We start from the raw sequence: 23,454 nt of genomic DNA, 5'->3' as shown, positions 1-23,454 counted from the left end.
ATCCACATTGAAGGAGAAATATCTGAAGAAGATATTTGAGTATTTTGTGTTATGTTCCATAGAAATCCACAGCAGGAAGTCAGAAAAATGGCCTTTTCCTTAGGAGGAGAAGACTGGACTGAAGAGTCAAATTTGGAAGTCACGATTTTCTTCCCTTGAACTTTGAGAACAATGACACTACTTGTGCTTAGGATTCAAATCTAAGTGTGTTTCTGACTTAGGAAGCCCATGAGTGAGACAACTTTATGGTCAGCAAATTATGGACAAAGTGATGTTTAGATGTATAATATCCAAACTGTATTTGTGCAAGAAGAGGAACAGGTTAATGAGAGCTGGCCCTTCACTTTTGATATAAGAGCATTGGGGCTGCCCGGAAGAAAACTGTCTCTACTGTCTAGAGGAGTGGGAAATGTGCTCTTGGTGGTGATAAGCAGGTTGAGCTTTGGAGTTTAGAGTGTCTGTGATGCATAATTTCTTTAGGAGAAACTCAACTCAATTTTCTATTTTGCTACAAAGAAGGAACCCAACAATCCAACATGTCTCCTAATCATTCAGTTAATGGTCTGAGATAAAAAATTAGCATCATGACCAACATCTGCTAAGTTGGCTCTGTGGAAAATAATGCACAACAAGAATTCTCTGCTTTGAGGATCCAGAGATCAGAAATGGATACGACTTCTGTCTTAGTTAGGGTTTCTATTACTGTGACAAAACACCATGACCATGGCAATTCTTACAAAGAAAACATTTAATGAGATTGTGGCTTACAGTTTCAGAGGTTCAGTCTGTTATCATCATGATGGGGAGCATGGCAGCATGCAGGCAGATGTGGTGCTGACTACATCTTGACTAGAAGGCAGCAGGAAGTTGACTGACTGTCACACTGAGGGAAGCTTGAGAAAAAGAGCCCTCAAAGTCCACCCCCACAGTGACACATTTCCTCTGACAAGGCCACACCTCCTAATAGTGCCACTCCCTTTGGGGACCATTTTCCTTCAAACCACCACAACTTTCATCTTGTCTTTTCTCCTTTTATTGTGTTTTCAAGCAGGAAATTATTTTCCACTCTTTTTATGTGTCTGCTATTGAATGTTGAATTTGGTTGAAACCATATACTGGTGATTTTAAAACTTATTTATATCATGGTCCTTAACTTCCTAAATCTACTGATCTACAAATATTCCTGGACATGCTATAAGGCTCTTTGTGTAGAGTATCACTGATTCTCAAAGCTGTTGAGTGAATCTTTGAAAGTTTCCAGTGGAGAAACAAATGGATCTAATGTCACTTACTATTTAATAAAGAGAGACATCATACAATGGAGAAGTGATCTTTCCAGGATTTTCTCAAATGCCTCTAATGATAAAGGGCTTCCAATTTCATTTCAAGACATTTTAGTTGTTATAAAGGTCATCTCTATGTTGATTCTGTCATCAAAACAGATTCTGTCATCTTCAAACTCAATCTATGAATTAAACTGTCTAGAGTGGCATAAAGTTGGTCTTATACCATAAAAGTTCTTGAAATTTGGAGACCAGATTCTTTGAATAATTTTGGCTCATCCTTGTTAGGATAATATTAGAGTAGTGGTTCTCAACCTTCCTAATGCTACAACCCTTTAATAAAGTTTTTTTTTTTTATGTTTTGGTGACCCCCACTTATAAAATTATTTTGTTTCTACTTCATAACTATAATTTTACTACTAGTAGGAATCATAGTGTAAATATCTGATATGAGATGCCTGTTGAAAGGATTGTTCAACACCCAGAGGGAACATGACCCATATGTTGAGAACCACTGTATTAAGGAGTCTAGAAACATTTTGGTTTCTTTCATCTGTAGGGTTCCAGGCAGTGTCTATTAACAACCATGTATATCCTAGCCTGAGACCCAATTCTTCAGTTGTAGGGAAGGGGAGGAAGGATGGAGGGAGGGAAGCAGAGTGACATGGAACAGTGAGCTGGGTCCAAGACTAGGGCTCCAAGAGAGAGATAAGGAGAGAGGGGAGAGAAAAGAGAGGAAAGAAGATAAAGAAAGAAGATTGGAAGGGGAAAAGAGGAAGAAGAAAAAAGTAGAGAAAGGGAGAAGTGAAAGGGGAGAGGAGAGAGAAAAAACAATGAAAAAACACTCACACAAAATGATCAATAGATAGTGCTGGAATTATTACAAATAACCAACATGAGATTGATCATTTCAAGGCTTATTGGAGGCAAGGCTATTCACAAGTAAACAAACAGATCCTTTAACCTTCATTTTTATTGTAATTCTTATTGGAAGTTTGAGTCAGTAGAATGGAAAAATTATCTCTAATCAAAATATCCATTTTGCTAGATGCTATTCAGAAAGAGAAAATGTATTTCTTATGTGTGGTTTCTCTATTTTATCAACTCTTGGCAGGTGCCACCAGTTCATTGTGGTACTGCTTAGTTTGGATGTGGACTCCAAATCTTTAATGTTAAACTCCAGACAGCTATGGCCATTGGTTCTTTATTTATGTGTGTTTTGTTATTTATCACTACGATAATAATGCTGTATAATAGGTAACTCTAAAACCTAATGTTATGTAAGATTTTATTACTCATGTGCTGGGACACTGGGAGTTTACCTGGTCTTGATGAGACTGAGATGATGCTGGCCAGACTTCCCATGTGTGCTGACTAGATTTATATCACAAGCTAGAGTCATCTGAATGGAGGGAACCTCACTTGAGAAAATGCCTCCAAAAGATCCAGCTATAAGACATTTTCTTAATTAGTGATTGACGGGGGAGGGCCTAGCTTTTTTCTACAAGAAACCAAGCTGAGCAAGCCACAGGGGAAAGAAAGCTAGTAATTACCACTGTTTCATGGCCTCTGCATCAGATTCTGCCTCCATGTTCCTGCCATGTTTGAGTTCCTATCTGCTTTTGTTCAATGATGGAACAGTGATGTGGAACCATAAGCTAAATAAACCCTTTTCTCCTCAACTTGTTTTTGATCATGGTGTTTTATCACAGCAATAGTAACCATAACTAAGATACCATGTGCCTGTGGGTGGCTGGGGGCTCTGCTCTAGCTGAGCTGGATGGACATAATATATTTGGGTATGTTTGGATCTCAGTAGCTTTCATTCATCCTGTGGGAGCAGTAGACCTATCTTAAGTACATTCTTGCCAGAATGGTATTGTCCCAAGAAAGAGCATGCAAACCCCACTATTGCATGACTTAATTCTAAGAAATTCATTTGGATGGAGCCAGATTCAAAGAGTGGAGAACTGACTCATCTTTTCAATGAGAAGAACTACAAAAACACATTTTGAAGTGTGTGGACAGGAAAGGGGTGATAAGTTGGTACTCTTAAACAGTTTATTATAATGTGAGGTGAGTATTAATCACCATAGGCTATGTGCTAATTCCCTAGTTTCTTATCTGGGTAAGTGTAGTCACTCTAGAAGACCATCTATATACCATGACTTCAAGATGAACAAGGTCAATGTCAAAGTTCAAAATTGTACTACTTTTCTCCCAATATCTTAACTTTCTTCAATGGAAGGATGTGAACAACTCCAGTTCTGTAATGCCAGATGAGGCTTAATATGCAAACGTGTTTGGAATGGGAGAGCAGATAATACGAAGACAAGAAATCAGGTACAATCATGACTCACTAGTAGCACCACCACTACCTTGATGCTTAATATGCAAACGTGTTTGGAATGGGAGAGCAGATAATACGAAGACAAGAAATCAGGTACAATCATGACTCACTAGTAGCACCACCACTACCTTGATGCAACTTATTGGACACTTACTTTCTGCCAGGTACAACATGTCTGGTACAGATTTTTTGGCAGCATAATCTAGAAAGGTAGGAAATGTGAGTTATTTTGTGAAGGGGTCACCATGGTTTAAGGATGTACCATGGCACACTCAGATTACTCAGTGATGCAAGAGCCTCACTGCAGACAGGTTTGGCTGTAGACCTTGAAGGAGTATCTGATGAGTCCAGCAGATCCTTTTACTGCCATCTCTGAGTACCAATCCCTCTATCCTTCTGTGTCCAGTTGGAAGACCTCTTTCCTTATCAATCTGGCTTCTTCTCTGTTTTCTATCTTCCAAAGGTGCCTGTCCCCCCAAATTCCTACTCTTTAGTTCCTTCTCTCTGATGACCAGTGGAGAGGAATCAGAACACTACCCATCAGGAAATATATGTGCCCCATCTGTTCCCTGGGTAGGAACTGCTCTTCACTCTGGTTGAAAGGTTTACATAAAGGATCTTGAACTGTAAAACCTTAGAAAAGTTTTGTATACCTGCTGCAATTACAGTGCAGAGGCAGTGGAAGGCTTTGAGTTATACTCTGAGGTGGAGAGGAAAGCATAAAACTAATTGATTTGCAATGTGTCACAGAGTTTAGTTACCATCTATTTTTTTTTTGCTTATTTTTGATTTTAACCAATATCTTAACCTTCTTTAGGATTTAATCATATGCCCAAGAGGCTTGTCTGGATAGATTATAGCCATCCTGTTTATGCAGAATCATTTCATATCACTGAAATCGAAGGCTTTGCTTAGTTGATGATCCTGATTTCAATTTTTTCTAGATAAACCCTTTTCCAGTCTTCAGCTTTACAGGTGAGTTTGCCTCTCTTTAGTTCCTAAGCTCACTCAATTAAATATAAACTCCTATTGTGGTCAGAAGCAGAGATGGACTGGAGAGTCAGCCAGTACATTTTCAGGTGGAGAAGCTGAGGTGCAGACATCAAGAGGAGGGTGTTCTCATCTTTTCTCTAATGAAGATCCTAGTTGGGGAAGCACCACTAACCATAGCTGGGGGATGATGGTTCACAGAAAGAAAGTCAAAACAAAAAACTGGAGCTAGAATTTGGTTCAGTCTACCTAGTAAGAAAAGAATGTATTAGTTAGAACTAGATATTCTCATATGCAATCTTGAGGTCTCAGAGGCTTTCTTGAAAATGTTTATTCTTCCTTCTATGAAGGCCAATATGGCTTATATTGGTCAAATGGATGTTCTCAGACTTCTTCATTTAGGCAAAAATGTAAGAATTCACGTTTCTATCAACCAATGGCTCTACTAGGACATGTTATACTCTGCATTATCATCTGCCTCTAGACAGCTGACTTTGAAGATAAGAAAGGGGACGGATTTCCTGGAAGGCTTTAGGCCAGACTTAGAAGAGCTAATATTCATTTTTTGTTCATGTTCCATTTAACCAGAGAAAACAACATGGACATATCTAGAAGAAAGAAATATTGGGTAGTTTAGTAGTACTCCTGAAAGGAAATAAATAATTGAGAAATCATCTTGCTAGTTAATATCTTTTAAATAGAACCCAACAGCCATTTTGTCAGGGGACATGGTGGGTTGGTAATGTAAACCATCTGTTCCATATATTCATCTATCCATATGGCCCTAATATCCTGTTAGAGTTCAAAGAACATTTTATCATTTCAGGAGCTTGGGGCTTAGCCACATGATTTGTATTGACTGGATTCTACAGGGCATAATGTGGATTGAGACTTTATAGTGCTTTCGTGATTTAGGTTGGCCTTTTGCACTTCTGTGGTCTACCATGGAAGAAAGAATGGCCTGGTAGTCTTTAACTCTGTAAAAAAGATATATAGTATCCTTGAAATTACCCTACAGTCTGGAATCAAAAGAGATACACCTGTGGTTCCAGCCTTCTCACAGTGTGTAACTAAGACCAGTGATCTCCTGTGAATTCCTGAGAACCTACATAGGTTGTAAGTCAGAACACTTAGAGGTTGATTGACATGAAAAATTATTGTTAAAATAGCTAACACAGGAGTCAGAGAGTTTGAATATGAAGAGGACAAAAAGAGCAGAGGTGCATGCACGTGTATTCCCAGAGTAGTCTGGGAGATGTTTGCTGTCAACAGTAGAGACAATAAAATTTGGAAGTCTAACAATCCTAGGTTCCAATCAGAGGTTCCTGTGCTCACCACTTCTGCAGTGTGTGAACAGGGGTGGATTAATCAAGCCCCCTTTAACACCTTTCTTGACAGATTAGGATATTACGATATGATGTAAAATATCCCTTATAAGCTCATGTTCTTGAGCACTTGGTTCTGGTGAGTGGTTTTGAGAGGTTATAGAGCCAAAAGGAGGTGGAGTCTTGATGGAGAAAGTTGGTTGTCACAGATAAGCTTTCTGGGTGATAGCTGAGTCCTGGTTCTGGCCTGAGTTCTCTCTGCTTCCTGGATCACTGAGATGTGAAGAATCCCCATACCTGCCATGATGGACTGTATTGTATCAAGCCAGGAGCCAAATAAATAGTTCCTTCTTTGAATTGTTTCTATTATGTGTTCTGTCGCAGTGATGGGAAAAGTAGCTAACACAGTGGATCGTTTCAAAGACAACTCCAAAGGGCTGTCATGAGAATGAGAGGTGACAGTGCCTTTTGATGAGTTCCCTTGAAAATACGTATCTCATTTTCTCCATGAATTTTCTTGTATTTACTCTATTTATTTTTTATTTATTTTTGTTTTTGTTTTTTTCGAGACAGGGTTTCTCCGTGTAGCTTTGCACCTTTCCTGGAACTCACTTGGTAGTCCAGGCTGGCCTCTACTTCCTCGTAGAAGTCTTCCCTGACTCTCACTTTCTTACCCCAGTAGAGAACCATTTCTCTTCATAATAGTTTGAAATAACATAAATATATTTCAGTAATTACTTGTTTATCCTCATCCTCCTCTACACATTTCTACATATTGAGAGGGCTAGAGCCATGTCTATATCTAACATTATAGTTTGGGAGAGGAATAAATGGCAGCATTATTCTACACAGCTTCCTTCATTCTTTGCATGGTGTGTTGGTGAAGTGGGTTGATTTAAAGAACTTGGGTGAACAACTGGCAGATCTGGGCTGAAATTCAGGCCTCTGTTTTTCCAGTCTGATGACCTTTCTTTCTCACAGTGCCACCTGCATCCGAACTTTGATAGCCGTAATTTACAAGGCAAGCTTAGAACCCTGCTTCTAATTGAGAGGAGTATCTAAAGTCCCATTAACCCACCAATGGATGGAAACATGCTTGCTTTGTGTATAGCAGTTGAGCTATCATTTTGCCTTAACTTTTGTGTGCATGCTGCATGGTTTCCCTAAATTGGCCTTTGTGGGGAAATCAATAACAACACAAGCATTCAACGCACATGTGCCTTCCATAGGACGTCAGCCCAGCTACTGAATTAACTCTGGTTGGAAATTCAACTAAGACAACTGCAGATGAATGATGCTTCACATATATGCTTGGGTAGATAACCCTAGTCATCTCCTTCCCCATGACTTTAGCTGTTAGCCACCCTCCCGTTTCCTAAGAGATACTGGTATCAGTAGTTTTCATTTGACAATTCTTCTTCACTTATACAATAGAAATTAAGTAAGTGAATATTTTCATCTTAGGCTGTTATGGTTTAATACCAAGGTTTCTGGCCCTTGGTCTGTAGTCAGAGATCTCACTTAGCACAAGTAAATTTTTTTCAGACTGCAGATTTTCCATCTGGAAAAAAATGGTTTGAATGCTATGCAATGTTACAGTTCTCTTCTTCTCTCTTCTTCTTTCTCCTCTTTTTTTCTTCTGTTCTTCCTTCTACCCCCATTATACTGGGTATTCTGTATTAAGGTCAACCTCGAAGGAATAATAGAAAAGGCAGAATGGACATCCATTAAGTACCCTCTTTATGATGAATGTTTAACTTTCATTATTTGATTGAATATTCTTAAAAAACTTTATGAGTTCATTTCATGTACAAGAAAGTAGGCCAAAAAAAGGAAGATGACACTCTTGAAGTCACAGAGCTTGGGAGGCTTTAAGAGTATATTTTATTCACTATTGCAGGGCAGTAGGATATTGAGATGATACTCATGTTACAGATTGAATTATGCCCCACCATTCACATGACAGTAATAACCACTACTATATCTGAATGCCACGCTATCTGGAGGTAGGACCATTACAAGGATGAAGAACTGAGCATAAAGTAAATATGCCATAGGAGTTGAGTTCTGACTTTAGGGTAATATTCCTGGGAAATCAGGCATACAGTGTAACAGGCATTACAGAAAAAAAAAATGAAAACAGAATCTCCTAACTGCTTGGTATTGACAGGACATTTTCCTTTCCATTCTTGTAATTTATATTTCATACATTGTTATTCAAGTGAGGAAATTGAGAATGAGAGGCTGAGTGAGTTCTGGAAATGTCACAAATCCACATAGGTAGCGATAAAGTTGGGACTCAAACTCACATATTCAACTCTGAAACCAGTGTTCCCCCCCCCCCCCGAAGTGTAACTTTCAAGCAACACAGCTCTTTGGAAGAGGCTGTAATGATGATGGTGATGATGGAGGTGGTCATTATTTATTGCTGTTGCTACAGGTGGTGGTGGTGGTGATGATGGTGCTGCTGGTGGTGGTCAAGGTGCTGGTGGTGGTGGTGGTATCAGTAGTGATAGTGCTTTTTGCTATTGTTGATGATGGTAATAGTGGTACTTATAATGTTACTATTACTTATGATAGTGTCAGTAATATTGATGGTACTGACAATATTGTTGCTGATAATGACAGGAAAGATAGTGACTGTTATGTGATAACAATTAAGGTGATAACATTCATGTTGACAATACGGTGGTGACTATCACCTGGATCTAGATGCAAGGCTAGCACACAGAACATTGAAAAAGACATTTGTATATTTTCCTAAATGACCAATGACTCTGCCTGAACTTCCTTTATAATTTTGTGTCTGTCTAGAGAAGTTTATTTGTACTCTTGAAAAACATTACCGCATCAACCTACAGACTTTCTCTGACAAAATCTCTATAGACGTATGCGTATTTGTGCAACAGTCAACAGAAGTGTTCTGTAATGAGAAAATGAATTCTCAAGTCTCATACATTTGGCAAACACTATGTATTTTGTCCTCTGGAAGATGCATAGTGTGTATTAGCATATGAAGGGTCCTGAGACATCTTATCTGAACACACATATTGAATGCTGCCTGGCAAGTATTTTCAACATCTTTTCTGTTTTCAGAACCCCTTTCTCATCTAATTATCTTGTTTTTTATTTTTTGACAATATCTTACTTTAACTCATGATCCTTTCCAGTGTTGGAATTACACTCATTTGCCACTACATGCAACTTCTCATGTAATCCTTATGAATTAATGGCATACAGAATGTGTGATCTCCATAAATCTCTTGGAGAAACAGTACTCCAGACTTTTTCTTCTTGCCTCATTATCTAATGCTCTAAGATCACTCTTAAACTTTTCTTCTTCAAGAAGTCCTCACAGATCCTGTTCCATACAGGACTGTCTTCTTCTGTCGAGAGTTCCAATAATGTGCCTAGAGTCCCTTTTGAGATATAGATTGTAGATCTTTCCTGCCTCGTAGGGCCAAACCAGGGTCATTGCTTTATTCATGTGAAGAGCATCTAGATACCAAGTGAGAGACAACTATTGTAAGGGTCTCTTTGGTCCTGGCTAGAAGATTGACACAGGCAATGTCAATGAGGAAGAGCTGTAGATTTGGCTTCTGCAGGTCATCTGCAGCTGAAGGTCAGCTTCAGCAGAGAAGACGCCAGGGGACTGAGGTGTAGGGATGGCAGCACAGGGCACTCAAGCATAGCCAGGAGCCTATCTGGGTCAAAATTTGTGTTCTTTTCTTAGGCTCTGTGCTCCTTTTACTCAGAGCCTGCCAGGTTCATCTGGACAATGACATGCCTTGAAACCTCAGAACTGACCCATATATCACAGATGAGACAGGGTTAGACAATGGCTTCTTGTGTCTTGGGGGTGAGCTCATGTGTTTGTATCCATCAAACTAGCACAACACTACATCCATAGGAAATGATCCAATTTTAATTCAAATAAGTTAATAAATTGACTCAGTGTTAATAATAGCAATGATTAGAATAATGATAGTGGATTCCATGCTGAGAACAGATCACGGGACAGGCACTCTGAACTTTATAAACATCTGAGAATTAATTCTCTAAACAGTTCTATAATGTAGTTATTAGCATGGACACTTTATAAGTAAAGAAAATGAGATTCCATGATAAATGAAGTGACTTGCTCATGACTATCTTGAAGCACACACAACAGCCAAGATTTAAAACGAGGTTTAACTATAGACATCCTGCAGGATATGAAGCTGATAAAATCAGAACTGTGCTCTGAGGTTTCATCTTTCTTTCCCCAGAGTTCTCTGTGTATCACAGCACAGGGATAGTTAGAATTTAAGCTGTTTGTAGGAGGGGTTCCTCACTGACCACTCTCCTGACAATGAAGCACAATCCTACCACTCAGCCAGGCCATGCTCTGAGGAAAGAAAAAGGGTCCTTGGGGAGCTTCTGAAACTTTCCCACTCCCCAAGGACTGTTTTCCCCTGAGACAGACAGGTGCACCCCAGGGCTCATGGTGAGGCTACAAGGAAGCTGTTGTGGTCCAAAAAGCAGGTGCTACCTGATAGACTAATAAAGAAACAGGCATTAGGTGGCATTTGGAGATCAAACTAAAAACAGACTTCCCTATATGCATATTGTCTTACAAGCTATCAGTGAACCATGTTGCCCTGAGGATAAAATCCTGAGGTCTGACCATGCCTTCAGAGACCAGCCACAGCATGTCCTTATGTCTGCTAGGACTCATCTTTCACTTCTGCTATGGACTCAGTTGTATCTTCCCACAGACATACGCTGCAGTAACCCCCATTGCAACTAAAACTCAGAAAAAGGCATTTTAGGGAGACATTAGGTTTGGTCATTAAGAGTGGGGCCCTAGTTACAGAACTATGACAGAGGAATAAAGAGGAGGAGGAAGATGATGGTGATGAGGAAGAAAATTTCTTTCTCCATCATATGAGGACACAGTGAAGTTGCTGTGTATAATCCAGGGAGGGAGCCCTCACCAAAATTGGCCATATTGACACCCTAATCTTGAACCTCTAGTTTCTAAAACTGTGGGAAAATAAATATCTTATTTAAGCCAACCAGTCAGAGTTAATTAATATGTTCCCCTCACCAGCTCCCTCCCTTTTATGTTAGTTCCCTCACCGACGCCTTCCCTTTCATGTTCATTTACTTGCCAGCTCCTCCCCTTTCATGTTACTTAACATTAGACTGCCCCCCATAGGTCTCAAGTGCAACAAACTCAAGTTCTCTTTTGTTCCAGGGCCTACTATATTCTCTTTCTTGTGCCCAATATATGTGTTCTCCTCTTTCTAAGTCTGATAAGCATTCAGAACTCTGAACTTAATGTATTTGTCAGGACAAACTATGCTGTGTTGTAACAAACATTCCAGAAATGGCTTACAACAATGAAAGTCTACTTCATTGTAGACACTGACACTTGTCTGATATGAGCAGGCAGCAGGGTCCTGCTAGCCATCATCATACAGGCATGAAGACACAAGATATCCACCTTGTGTCCAGCAAGGAAAGATGACGTGGTTAACAGCTTTCTGTCTCCTCCAAGAAGGAGCATGCATCACTTCTGCTTACATTTTATTAGCTTGAAGACTTCACATAGCCATTTCTCTATTACTGTGTAGATTGTGACAGCAATGCAAAATCAAGTTAATAAAGGCATGCATTACCCTCACAGACTTGTCACTCTGTGCAGTAAGAACACTTAAAATCTACTCTCAGCACTTCACATATTCCGTAGATAGTTATAGTGCTGGTTAGCTTTGGTCAACTCGACACAAGCTTAGGCATACCTGGGAAGAAGCAATCTCAATTGAGGAATGAGTTCTATCAGATTGGCCTGTGGGCATGTCTATGGGGCATTTTCTTGATTTCTAATTGATGTAGGAGGATCCAGTTAACTGAGGGTAGTGCCACTCCTAGGAAAGGTGGTCCTGGTCTGTATAAGAAAAGTAGCTCCTGGGTGGTAGTTAACACATATCTTTAATCACAGAACTCTGGAGGCAGAGGCAGGTGGATCTCTGAGTTCCAGACCAACATTGTCTACCAAGGAAGTTCCAGGATACACAGCTACACGGAGAAACCATGTCTTGGGAAAAAAAAAAAAGGTAGCTCAAGTCCATATGAAACTTAAATGCTAAATAAACCCTTTCCTCTCCAAGTTGGTTTTGGTCAGTGTTTTATTTTTGTTTTGTTTTGTTTTTTTGTACAGCCATAGACAGGCAAACAAGAATAGTTAACAGTAGTCACCACATTATTAAAGATATCTCTTCAAATTACTTCTGAAGTAGAATCTTCTATCCTTTACTCTCCACCCACCCCGACTTCCCCAGCCTCAGGTTTCGTGACTACTATTGTACTCTCTGTTTTTATGAGCTTGGCATTTTAGACACCAAATAGCAATGGGGTCACGCAGTATTTATCATTTCACTTTATATGACTTCCTCAGGGTTCAATCACATTTTTCATAAACCACGAGGTTTTATTCCATTTTGAGACTGCATGGTATTTCATTGTGTATACATATAATGCATTTTCTTCATTCCCAATGGACATTTGTAGCCACCACCAACACTGTAGGCACACTTACTAACGTGTACATGACAGAGAGAATTAACTTTCTTGATGCCATGATTAATGTAGTGTGGAACAAAGTAGGAGTAGAGAGGAAGAGAAGGATTGTTTCCAACTAATGTGAGGAAAAGAAGCACAAGAAGAGAGAGGGTGTTCCTCTTGGAGAAGTAGTTTGAATATTGACTCCTGTGAATCCTGATTCTCGGGAGAAAGTTGGTTGGCTGCCAGTGTCTTGAATCTAAATATCTTTTAACATGCAATAAATCAATTGATGCTTATAGAAGTTTTGAGCAGTTGGGCAGAAGGGAAAGACACAGGGCTTTCGGAAGTCCTTCCTATCCTAGGGGTATCCTGAGTGGGATGACGGAATGAGAGGCCCCTCTCCTCTTTCTTGCCACCGGAAGTTTTCTATCTCACTTCTGAAAGGGAACAGAGCACAGAAATGGGCTGTGAATCTCATTTATAGTCATTAACACTTAAAGATGAAAAATACCTTTCCATTATCCCTGGGATAATTCAAGCCCATTGCATAGGAAAATGTGATATATCTTTGTCACTGCAATCTCAGGGACAAGAGATTAGGACATATGGTGCAGAGCAAACCAGTGTGATTTTGCTGGAAACTCCAAGGCACATGGATGAGTCTAGTCCTATTGTTAGGGCACTGGAGGTACAGCTTCCCAAATGAGCTGCTGAAGTGGATCTGAGTGTGGAGATTAGAGTGGGAAACAGAGACATTCAAAAAGGCAACAGAGGGAATCTCTTTTCCTCGAAGCATAAGCTGTGGGCTCCCCAAAATCATGGAGTAATAGTTGACTATATCTGTATGTATGGAATTCTCATTCTATGTCAACCACTTGGCCAAACTAACCCTGCCTAATCCATGCCTACACATCATCTCTGTGGATTTGTTCATTTAGTTATTTTAATTAATTTGAATTTTGTATGTACATATGCTTCTCTGTTTTTCTGTCTTTGTGTCTCTGTCTGTCTGTCTTTCTCTCTGTGTGTCTCTGTCTGTCTGTCTCTCTTTCTCTCTATCTCTCTGTGTGTGAGTGTGTAAGCCAGAAAGTGATGGCAGATGTCTTCCTCTATCACCCTTCACCTAATTTTTTTTTTGAGGCAGGGTCTCTCATTGACCCTAGAACTTGACAGTTAGGCTAGACTAGTTGGCTACTGAGATCTGATGATCCAACTTCTTTTCCTCAGAGTTGGGATTCCAAGTGTTTGTGTCTGTACCTGGATGTTTTATATGGGTTCTGGGGAGTGGAACTGGGGTCTTCATGTGCATGTGACCAGAACTTTATGGATCAAACTATCTCCCAGCACCTAGCTTGTTTTTAATTTATATACAATATAGATGATTTTCTTATGGCATTTTCAAACATTGTTTTGTTTGATCATCCTGATCAAGCTCTGTGTCCTATCCCCTCTGTCTCACTTGTACCCTTCCCCTAGTATTAACCTTTCCACTTCTATGTTATGCATGTTCTGTCACTTTCCCCATTCCAGTTCCTTAAAACCTTTCTTTCTACCTCATGGTCCCCTTTCTATTTTCATAACCTCCACCCACATTTGTTCCTACATAAATACACATATAAAAATCAGAAGCTAGTGTCTTATAGAAAAAAATGTGGTAGTTGTCTTTTTTGAGTCTAGTTGTTCATCTGTTATTTGCTCTGTATGTGTGAAATAGGTATACATGTTTGTGTGTGTGCATGTGCATGTGTGCATCCATGGATGCCAGAAGTCAACTTTGGTTATTGCTCCTTTTTTTTTCTCTGTCTTCCTTCCCTTCCTCCCTCCTTCCCTCCCTCCCTCCCTCCCTTCCTCCCTCCCTTCCTTCCTTCTTTTTTCTTTTGTGCCATAGCATCCCTTATTGGCTTGTAGCTTAACGATTTGGCTAGGCTAACTGGCCAATGAGCCCTGGGTACTTCTTGTCCTTTTGCACCTCCCCAACACTTGGACTACAAAAACATACCACCAATGATGGATCTTTTAAAATTAATGTTCTGGGAATTGTTTTCAAGGTTTGAATTGTTTTCAAACATTTTATTGGATGAGCCTTCTCTCCAGACCTCATCAAAACATGTGGTACAGCCAATAAAGGCACAGTATATTCTTAGTGCTGTACACCCACTGGATCAAGTTAGATGTACCTTTGTGGATTGTTTGCATATATGTTCCTCATATGACTGACAAAGTTCACAATGACAATCCCACAATTCAGCAAATAGAAGCACCAAGTTAGAGCTTGGCATATACAAACTGCTTATTGACTCTTCCTATCATTATGACTAAAAACAGTTTCATGTAATAAATGCTCTTGCTTCTCAGCAAATTGAAAACATCTACTGACTTCATCTAGCATCATATACAGTGGTGAAAGACTGATCCTTTTCCTCCAAGATCAAGAATACTTACCCATTATTTACTGTAGTATTGGAATTTCAAGGCAGAACAACTAGATGAGAACAGGAAAGAAGATCCATTTACACTGGAATGGAATACTTAAATTATCTCTGTTTTCAGATAATAAGATCTTTTATGCAGAAAACACTAATGATTCCACAAAAAACCTGTTAGAACTAATAAAGTCCTTAAAACCTGTTAGAAATTCATTAAGTTGCAGGAGAAAATATCAACACAAAAATCAAGTGTTTCCATACACTAACAATGAACAATCTGAAAAGGAAATTAAGAAAACAATTCCATTTATAATTCCATCAAAAAGAACAAAATCCTTCGGAGCAAAGTGAGCAAAGGAGGTAAAAGATGTGTACATAGAAACCAGCAAAATGTTGCTCAAAGTAATTAAACAAGACATGAGCAAGTGTTCATGGATTGGAAGCCTTAATTGCAAATGAATCAGTATTACCTAAAACTGTCTACAGGTTCAAATATTTTCTATCCAAAATCTAAGTGACATCTGTCATAGTAAGCACTAATTGTCCACTTGACAGGGTCAATAGTCACCTACAAGACAAGCCTCCAGCCACACCAACAGGAGTTATTTAGATTAGGGCATATTTGTGAGGGAATATTACATGAGCGGGTGAAGACTTTTCATCTTCTCTGGGCTTGCTTTCTGCACTGTATAAAAAGGAGGAAGCTAGGTGGCCATTGCTATCTTCTTCCTGACTACAGATACAATCTGCTGTTCCAACATCCTACCACTGTGACAATGCTACCATGATGAAGTGTAACTTTGACCTGTGAGCCAAAATAAATGCTTTCTTCTCTAAATTGTTTTTGTCAGAGTATTTTATCACAGCAACAGGAAAAGTAACTAACACAACATCTTTCACAGAAATATACAAGCCCATCCTGAAATTCATGCAGATTCTGGAGAACCAAGATGAAGAACTCATACTTTCTCGTATTAAAACTTGCATATTAAAATGACATAGTAGAGTTGGCAAGATGGCTTTATCAGTGTGCTTGATTACCTGATTTGATTACTGGTTCCTTATGGCAGAAGGAAGGAACCAATTCCCCAAAGTTGTCTTCTAACTTCCATAAATGTACTATGCCATGTTGTATATATACATGCACATAAATTAGAAAATGTAAAATGACATAGTAATGACATAAAGATAGATATACAGATTGATGGAGGGGGAGAGATAACCTAGAAGTAGAAACTCACTTATGACTTGTACAAAAGGTTACCAGGACCATCCAATAGTGAAAGAACAGTCTTTTGAACCAATAGTGCTAAGAAAACTAGGTTTGGACCCTTACTCATATCATAGGCAAAAATTCACTCAAAATGAACAAAGTCATAAATGTAAGAAATAAAAGTATAAAACTTTGAAAAAAGCAAAAAGGCTTCATGACAGTGGATTTGGCAATGATACCTTAGATACAACACCAAAAGCACAGGCAACAAAAGAAAAAAATAGATGAATTGGACTTCTTCGAAGTTAAAAAATATGTGTAGATCAAAGATACTATGAGTAGATGAAAAGGCAGCCCACTGATCATGATGCATTGTAAAGGATGGGTATAGCTCAGCAGCGGACTGCATGCTTAGTACACAGAAGGCCATAAGTTCAACAGAGGAGAGGATTTGTTTATCGGAGAAAGGGTCTTGCTGTATGTTTTAGGTTTGCCTGGTACTTACTACATAGACAGGTTGGCTTTAAACTCATTCCAGTTCTCCTGCCTCAGCTTTCCACGTGCTGAGATCACAGGCACAAGCCACCATGCCTGTTTTGAAAAGAATTTTGAATGTTCTTCCCACAAAGCAATGGTACGTGATTGAAGGGATAGACTAAAAATCCAGACTTCACTGTTAGACAATGTATGTATGTGTTGAAACTTTGCACTGTACCCCATGAATGTGCACAATCACTCTGACAATTCAATTTTTTTTTAAAAAAAAAAAACAATATTCAAAACAGAGAAATGCTTGCAACTATAGATCTGACAAGTTGTTAATATTCAGGATTTATAAAGAAATCATGTAGCTCAACAAGAAAACAAATAATATAATTCAAAAATATATAAAAGAGAGCCTAGAAGATTAACAGTAAATCTGATGACCTGAACTCAATCCCCAGAACCATGCATAAAGCCAGAAGTGGTGGTGTGCATCTGTAATCCCAGCACCTCTTGCTATAAGATGGGAGGAAGAGGTAGGAGAATTGACTGGAAGCACACGAGTCAACTACCATGGATTAACACAGAGCAGTAGCAGAAACAGGAGAGCCTCTGCTTCAAACAAAGTGCAAGGTAAGAACTCACTTCTGAAAATATTCCTCTGTCTTCCACATACATGCTGTTGCATGTACATGACCACACAGACACATAAACACATATATACATACACACACACACACACACACACACACACACACACACACACACACAAATGCACGTGCATGCATACTAAGTAAATAAATGAAAGGTACAGAAGATTTGAACAGACTTTCCCTAAAGAAAACATACAAATGGCAAAAACGAAAGGAAGCTCACTGTGACTAGCAACAACAAAAAAAAACGCAATACATTACAATAAGATGCCTTTCTACACCTGTTACCATGGTTATTGTGTTAGTTAGGCTTCCAACTAATCTAACAAAACACCAAGATAATCAACTTGTAAATAGAAATGATTCACTTCAGCTCACAGGTTGGGAGGCTCCAGACCCTGATTGGTTGGTTTCTGCTGATTTGAGCCCACAGAATGGCAGCATGGTGAGGCAAGAATACATGGCAGATTCAGAAAGGAATAGGAAGGGGCCAGGGTTCCAAAAACCTCTTTGCAATAATACTCCCAATGACCCAAAGACCCCCCACTAGGTCTTACCTACCAACAGTTGCACCACACTCTGACAGGATGGTTCTAGGTACCAAGACTTTAATATACAGGTCTTTGGAGAACATTCAATATGTAAATGGAAGCAGCTATTATAAAAACAACTTTGAAAATAATTATTGGCAAGGATGTGGACAAGTTAAAATCAATGTGCATCACTGATTGGAATGTAAAATGCAGTGTGACTCAGCAACTCTGTTTCTGGTTGATATGCCCTAGAAAATGAAAGTGGATACAAAAATAGATACTGTACACTCATGTATATAGCAGCATGATTCCCAACAGCCAAATGATGGAAACCATCCAAACTTTTATTCATCTGTGATAAAAGTGGTTAAAAAAGCATACATTGTCAGTAGAATGTTATTCTATCATAAAAAGGTACAAAATTCTGATGTGTGCTGCAGCATGCAGGAAGCTAGAGGTCATTATGCTAAGTGAAATATAGACAAAAGAATAAACACTGAGTCTGCTTGATGAAGTACCAAGGCTAGTCAAATTTATAGACACAGAAAGTGGGATGTGGTTACCAAGGACTGAGTCATGTGAGAGTTATAGTTATTGAGGAGAGTACAGAATTTCAGTCTGAAATGGTTAAAGTTTCTAGACACAATGGTGTTGGTGAATGTGCACAAGTCCACTAAGCTTAGAAATGATTGAAATAGGCATTTTCATACTATTCCATTTTACCATTTGTCTTAGAAACCAGTTAGGGTTTCTGTTGCTGTGAAGAGACACCATGACCATTGCAACTCTTATAAAGGAAAACATTATTGGGCTGGCTGACAGTTTCAGAGGTTTAGTCCATTATCATCATGGTGGGACATGGCAGCACCAGGCAGACATGGTGCTGATGAAGGAGCTGAGAATTCTACATCTTGATCCACAGGGAAAAGGAAGTAAACTGTGACATTAACATAGCTTGAGACTAGGAGATCTCAAAGCCCACCCTCACAGTGACACATTTCCTCCAATAAGGCCACATCTACTCCAACAAAGCCACACCTCCTAGTAGTGCCACTCCCTTAGGGGGCATTTTCTTTCAAACCATTCTACCATTCTACTGGCTGTGTATGCTTTTTCTTTATCACTCACAGATGGATAAGAGTTTGCATGGTTTCTACCATTTGGCTGTTGGGAATCATGTTGCTATATACATGAATATACCATATCTATTTAAGTCTCTGTTTTTATTTTCTTTTGGTAAATGTTTCATTAACTTTTACCAGTTAAAGTTGTTCTCAGTTACTTTAACACAGGGTTGGTTCAACAAAGGCTTTTTATGAGGACTATTGTGTAGCTGGAGAGTTTTCTCTCTGGGTTCTGCCAAACCCCAGCAGTCCTTTAGCCCACTTATAAAATAAACATACAGACACTTATATTATTTAAACTGCTTGGCCATTAGCTCAGGCCTATCATTGTCTAGTTCTTACTCTTATATTCAGCCCATTTCTATTAATCTATACTTTGCCACGTGGCTCATGGCTTACTTGTACCTTACATCTTTCTTGTCCTAGCACAGCTGCAGGCAGTCTCTCCCTTCCCTTCCTGTTCCCTCAATTCTCCTCTTTGTTAGTCCTGCCTATACTTCCTGTCTGGCTATTGGCCAATCAGTGTTTTATTTATTAACACATTTGCCATACAGAACATCCCACAGCACTATTGTGGTTTGATCATAGAGGGGATAGAAGCAGAAAGGAAAAATTTTACCCTGGTATGGAGGGAAGGACAACCTTTATGTACATGAACACACCAGAGATTTATTTTTCAAGTTTCTGTTTGGAACATCTTCTAGTTGTCTCTCTATTTTTGTGATAAACGCCATGACCAAAAGCGACTTAGAGGAGGAAAGGGCTTATTTCAGCTTATTCTTCTAGGTCACAGTATATCATTGAAGAACATTAGGGCAGGAACTGAAGCAGAAACCATGCAGGAATGCAGCTTACTCGCTTGATCTCTGACTCTTGTTCCAGTGCCTGTGTTCAGCTAGCTTTCTTTTACAGCCCAGGCCCAACTGTCTAGGGATGGTGCTGCCCAGAGTTAGCTGGGCCATCCCACATCAATCATCAAATAAGACAATGCCCCACAGACATACCCTGATTTGGGCAGTTTCTCAACTGAGATCCCCCCTTCCCAGTTGCCTCTAGTTTGGGTCAAGTTGACAGCTAAAACCAATGAGGACAGAACCTTTGAGTGGTCATGAGTTCATCTTGGGTGGTCTCTAGTGGTTGTAGAGTAGAATAGGAATTGCTGGTGGGATGGGACAGCCAAAGCTAGCTGAGCCTGTCATTTTCTGCCTGTTACACACAGACAAGTTGTGAAGGAATTTGAGCTTTGAAATTTACTTTCCTTGTCTGTAAAACATCGATGACTACTTACCACAGATAAGTTAGTATTTGAAAAGGAAGTGCTCTATGTGTTTGCAACCATTGGCCCCTTTATCATGGTGTGCTAATCTTTGTTTTGGTTCCATCTGCTTCTGTGTACTGTATCTCAGGAAGGTAAACCTTGATTTGAATCTGAAGGTCCTCAGTGAGGGGTAGCATCTTTTCAGAACCTTGCCTTGCCTCTCAGAAGTGAGAGCCATCTTCATATCCCCAGGGACACAACTGGAGCTGGATCGGTGTCCTCTTCTGCTCCAGTAAAGTCAAGCTTTCAGAGTGGCTGCTTCATTTTAGAGTCTGAGGCTGGTGTACCCATGTCTCTACCAGCAAGCCTTTGTTCGTTGTTGTCTTTCTGTTGTCCTCCCCACAATAAAATGTAATCTAGTTTCCAGCATTTTTAGCTGATATATAATTTCCATAGTTAGGTCCTGTAAAGCTGCCACCATCTCTGAGAACTTTACAGAGAAACACTAAGGCTACCATGGAGGGGTGGATCCATCTGGGCTTGAGAATTACTCTCCATTCTAATTGCAATATACAGTGAATAAAGATGACTCGAGTTGGGGTTAAAAACCCAGAAGACTGTAGATGAGAAGGGCATAATCCCAGGCAGTGGGCAGAGTCCATTTTGACAGATCCCCCAAAGCTAGTGTAGAAGAAGAGTCCAACGCCTCTATATGATCACCACAGGGGTCTTTCATTCAAAGCCATTCCCTTTTCACAAACTATCACTCAGGGATCTAGTATAAAGACACAGTCCCATATTTAGCAGAAATGAGGCCATGCTGGCCCAGTCACTCAACTCTGCTGCTTGCTGAATGCCCGTGACAGGCCACAACTTCATTGAATTATCTTTAATCATCACCTATACAAACTTTCAGTAAGAAATCATATATAGTTCTCACTTACCAATAATGACGTGGAGGCTCAGAGATGTTAATTAGCCTACCCAAGGTCACACGGTTACCGACACTGAGAGTCAAGATTTGAAGCTAGTGTGTCTGACTGGAGCCTTGGTGCAGTCCTGGGATTACCAGGATTTCTAGCAGCTGGGAGCTTGTTAGGAATGTAGAGCCCAGGCCCCCTTCCTAGACCTTCGAATCAGAGGCTCCATTTTAACGAGATCCCTAGGTGATGTGTAGGTTCTGTAAGGCTTGCAAAGCATGACTCTTGTTGGTTTTCTTTTCTATCTGTTCTAGTGGAGTCTGGAGGTCACTAAATAAACAAGCTGATTAACTAATGAACAGATAGATGCACTGAGGGTTGAGTTCTAGGATAAAGTCTTTTCTAGTAGACTATTTCATTTTCATCCATATCAATCAGCATCTGTGGGTGGGAGGAGAGAAAAGTGATTTTTCACTCTAGGAACTAGATAGAAGATTGTTGTGGATGCAGAGTAGAGAGCAGATATATCTCATCTCCCCATATTGTTATCAAGTAGATGTGAGGACTGACAAGGGGCATGCGATATGGAGAGGAAGTTATAGCAGCACAAGCAGGGTTACAAAGCAACCTTGTCTAGGGTCAGATGGGCTGCTTTACGTATTCAAGTCACAAACTCAAGTGGACAAGAGCATCAATGTAATTCTCTTCCTTTTAGCTCATCATTTTGAACTTTCAGTCCTCTGATTAGAAGAAGACAATTTTTAGTCCATTTGAGTCTTACCGTGACGTAGGGTTATGTCTGAGATCTAGGGGGTCCAAGGGTGAGTGAAACTCTAGGCATCTCAGACCAGATGTGGTACATCTATTGATACTGCTGGATGTGGGATAAGCTGTGCCCCACCTGAAGGTCTCTGTGGATCATTGCCTGCCCCATTCATCCTGATTGAAAGACCTTCTATGGTGTTCTTAGTTAGGTCCTCATTTCTCTGATACCAGGTCTCTCTGCATTTCATGAGGCACCTTGGGAACAAACACCGCTGAAGGGTAGTCTCAGATCTCTGAAACTCAGCTACCACCACAGAGATGTTCCTTGAGCTGGAGTTGGGGCAAAGGCTCCTCTTTATCTTCATCTTAGAACTTCTCTTGAACTTTTGCCATCTCCTCCTCCCTATACTGCACAGAGACATGGGCAGATGGGGAGGGTGGGAGCCCCTTTTCAGGAAAGGCCCAGTTCATCTGCTTATTGCTTCTTAGAAACCTTTTCTTGTACTTGTGGACAGGAAGCAATGCTCTGATTCAACACCGGTTTCTACAAATACATACTTATCTCCTGGTTCTCTTGGAGTCTGACTTTTCAACCTTTTCTTTGCATTCTGACCTGATAGCCCTTTCCTGAAATGATGAAGCTGGGAGAACAGCTATCTTTCCACAAGAAGATTAAGCATTGTGGGGAATAAGTGAATCTTGGTGGAAAGTCTTCAGACTGTATTTGGGATATTAACTCAGCCCTACAGGTCTATACTCAAGTTAATAAGAGTAGCTGTTATTGTATCTCCCATTTGAAAGTTATATAAACCAAGTCATAAAAGGACAAAGCTTTTTTTCAAGGACACAGAGGTGATAAGACTAAAAACCAAGGTTAAAACTCGAGGTTGGTTCCCATCTGGAGCCCAAGGATGTGAATTGGGTCATGAAGGCTTGAATTTTGGATGACCATTTTACAGCAGTATACTTTTGAGCAAGCTCCCTAGCCTCCCTTAGCCTGCTTCATGATCTTCCACAATGATGGTGGGGGTGCCTTATGGAGGTGACTTATAGGCATCAATCATAGAAAGTTCTACCACATACAATTGTTCAATAAAATTAGATTAATATTAATATTTTTATTATTTTGCCATAGAACTAGGGCAACATTTAAAATCTTAGAATCTTAGTGTGACAAGATGTCAAGATTGAGATAAAGTGACTTTGAAAATGAGGCACTCAGACTTCCTTATTTCACAGATGGGAATCCTGAAGCCCATAGAAAATGAGAAAGCTACACAGTAGCAGAATTTGGTGCCAGTCAAGAAGGGCGGCTGATTTGGGCAAAAGGTAAAGTAATTTTGGGAATGGTCAAGTTGAGATGCCTGGGTGGGTGGCTGTGGGAGGGCTTCTTCAGGTGGAGGGGACATGAAGCTTTGTGGTCCTGGGAGAGAGCCATACTACAGCCTGTGATGGAGGAACTGCTGGCATCTAAGTGGCCCAAACTCCAGAGGGATGTCTGAGGTTACTCATGAGATGTGCAGCGTCAAATAAAGAGCTGGGAAAAGTTATGAGTTTCATGACCATGTGAGAAGAGAACAGG

At 39.9% G+C, this 23,454-nt stretch overlaps 1 long non-coding RNA gene across 1 annotated transcript in view; it reads left to right on the top strand.

Moving 5' to 3' along the window:
• LOC131904963 (uncharacterized) overlaps window positions 1–23,206 on the top strand; it is a 28,697-nt gene extending 5,491 nt beyond the window's left edge. The window contains exons 2-3 of the long non-coding RNA XR_009377818.1: window positions 4,578–4,608; window positions 23,112–23,206. This is a non-coding gene — a long non-coding RNA (uncharacterized LOC131904963). The remainder of the gene's footprint in view (window positions 1–4,577; window positions 4,609–23,111) is intronic.
• The last annotated feature ends 248 nt before the right edge of the window (window positions 23,207–23,454 follow it).

The sequence above is a fragment of the Peromyscus eremicus genome, chromosome 2, assembly GCF_949786415.1.
Source record: "Peromyscus eremicus chromosome 2, PerEre_H2_v1, whole genome shotgun sequence".
In the NCBI taxonomy this organism is placed as follows: domain Eukaryota; kingdom Metazoa; phylum Chordata; class Mammalia; order Rodentia; family Cricetidae; genus Peromyscus; species Peromyscus eremicus.
The sequence above is the reverse complement of the archived record's forward strand: the minus strand, read 5'-3'. Positions and strand labels throughout refer to the sequence as shown.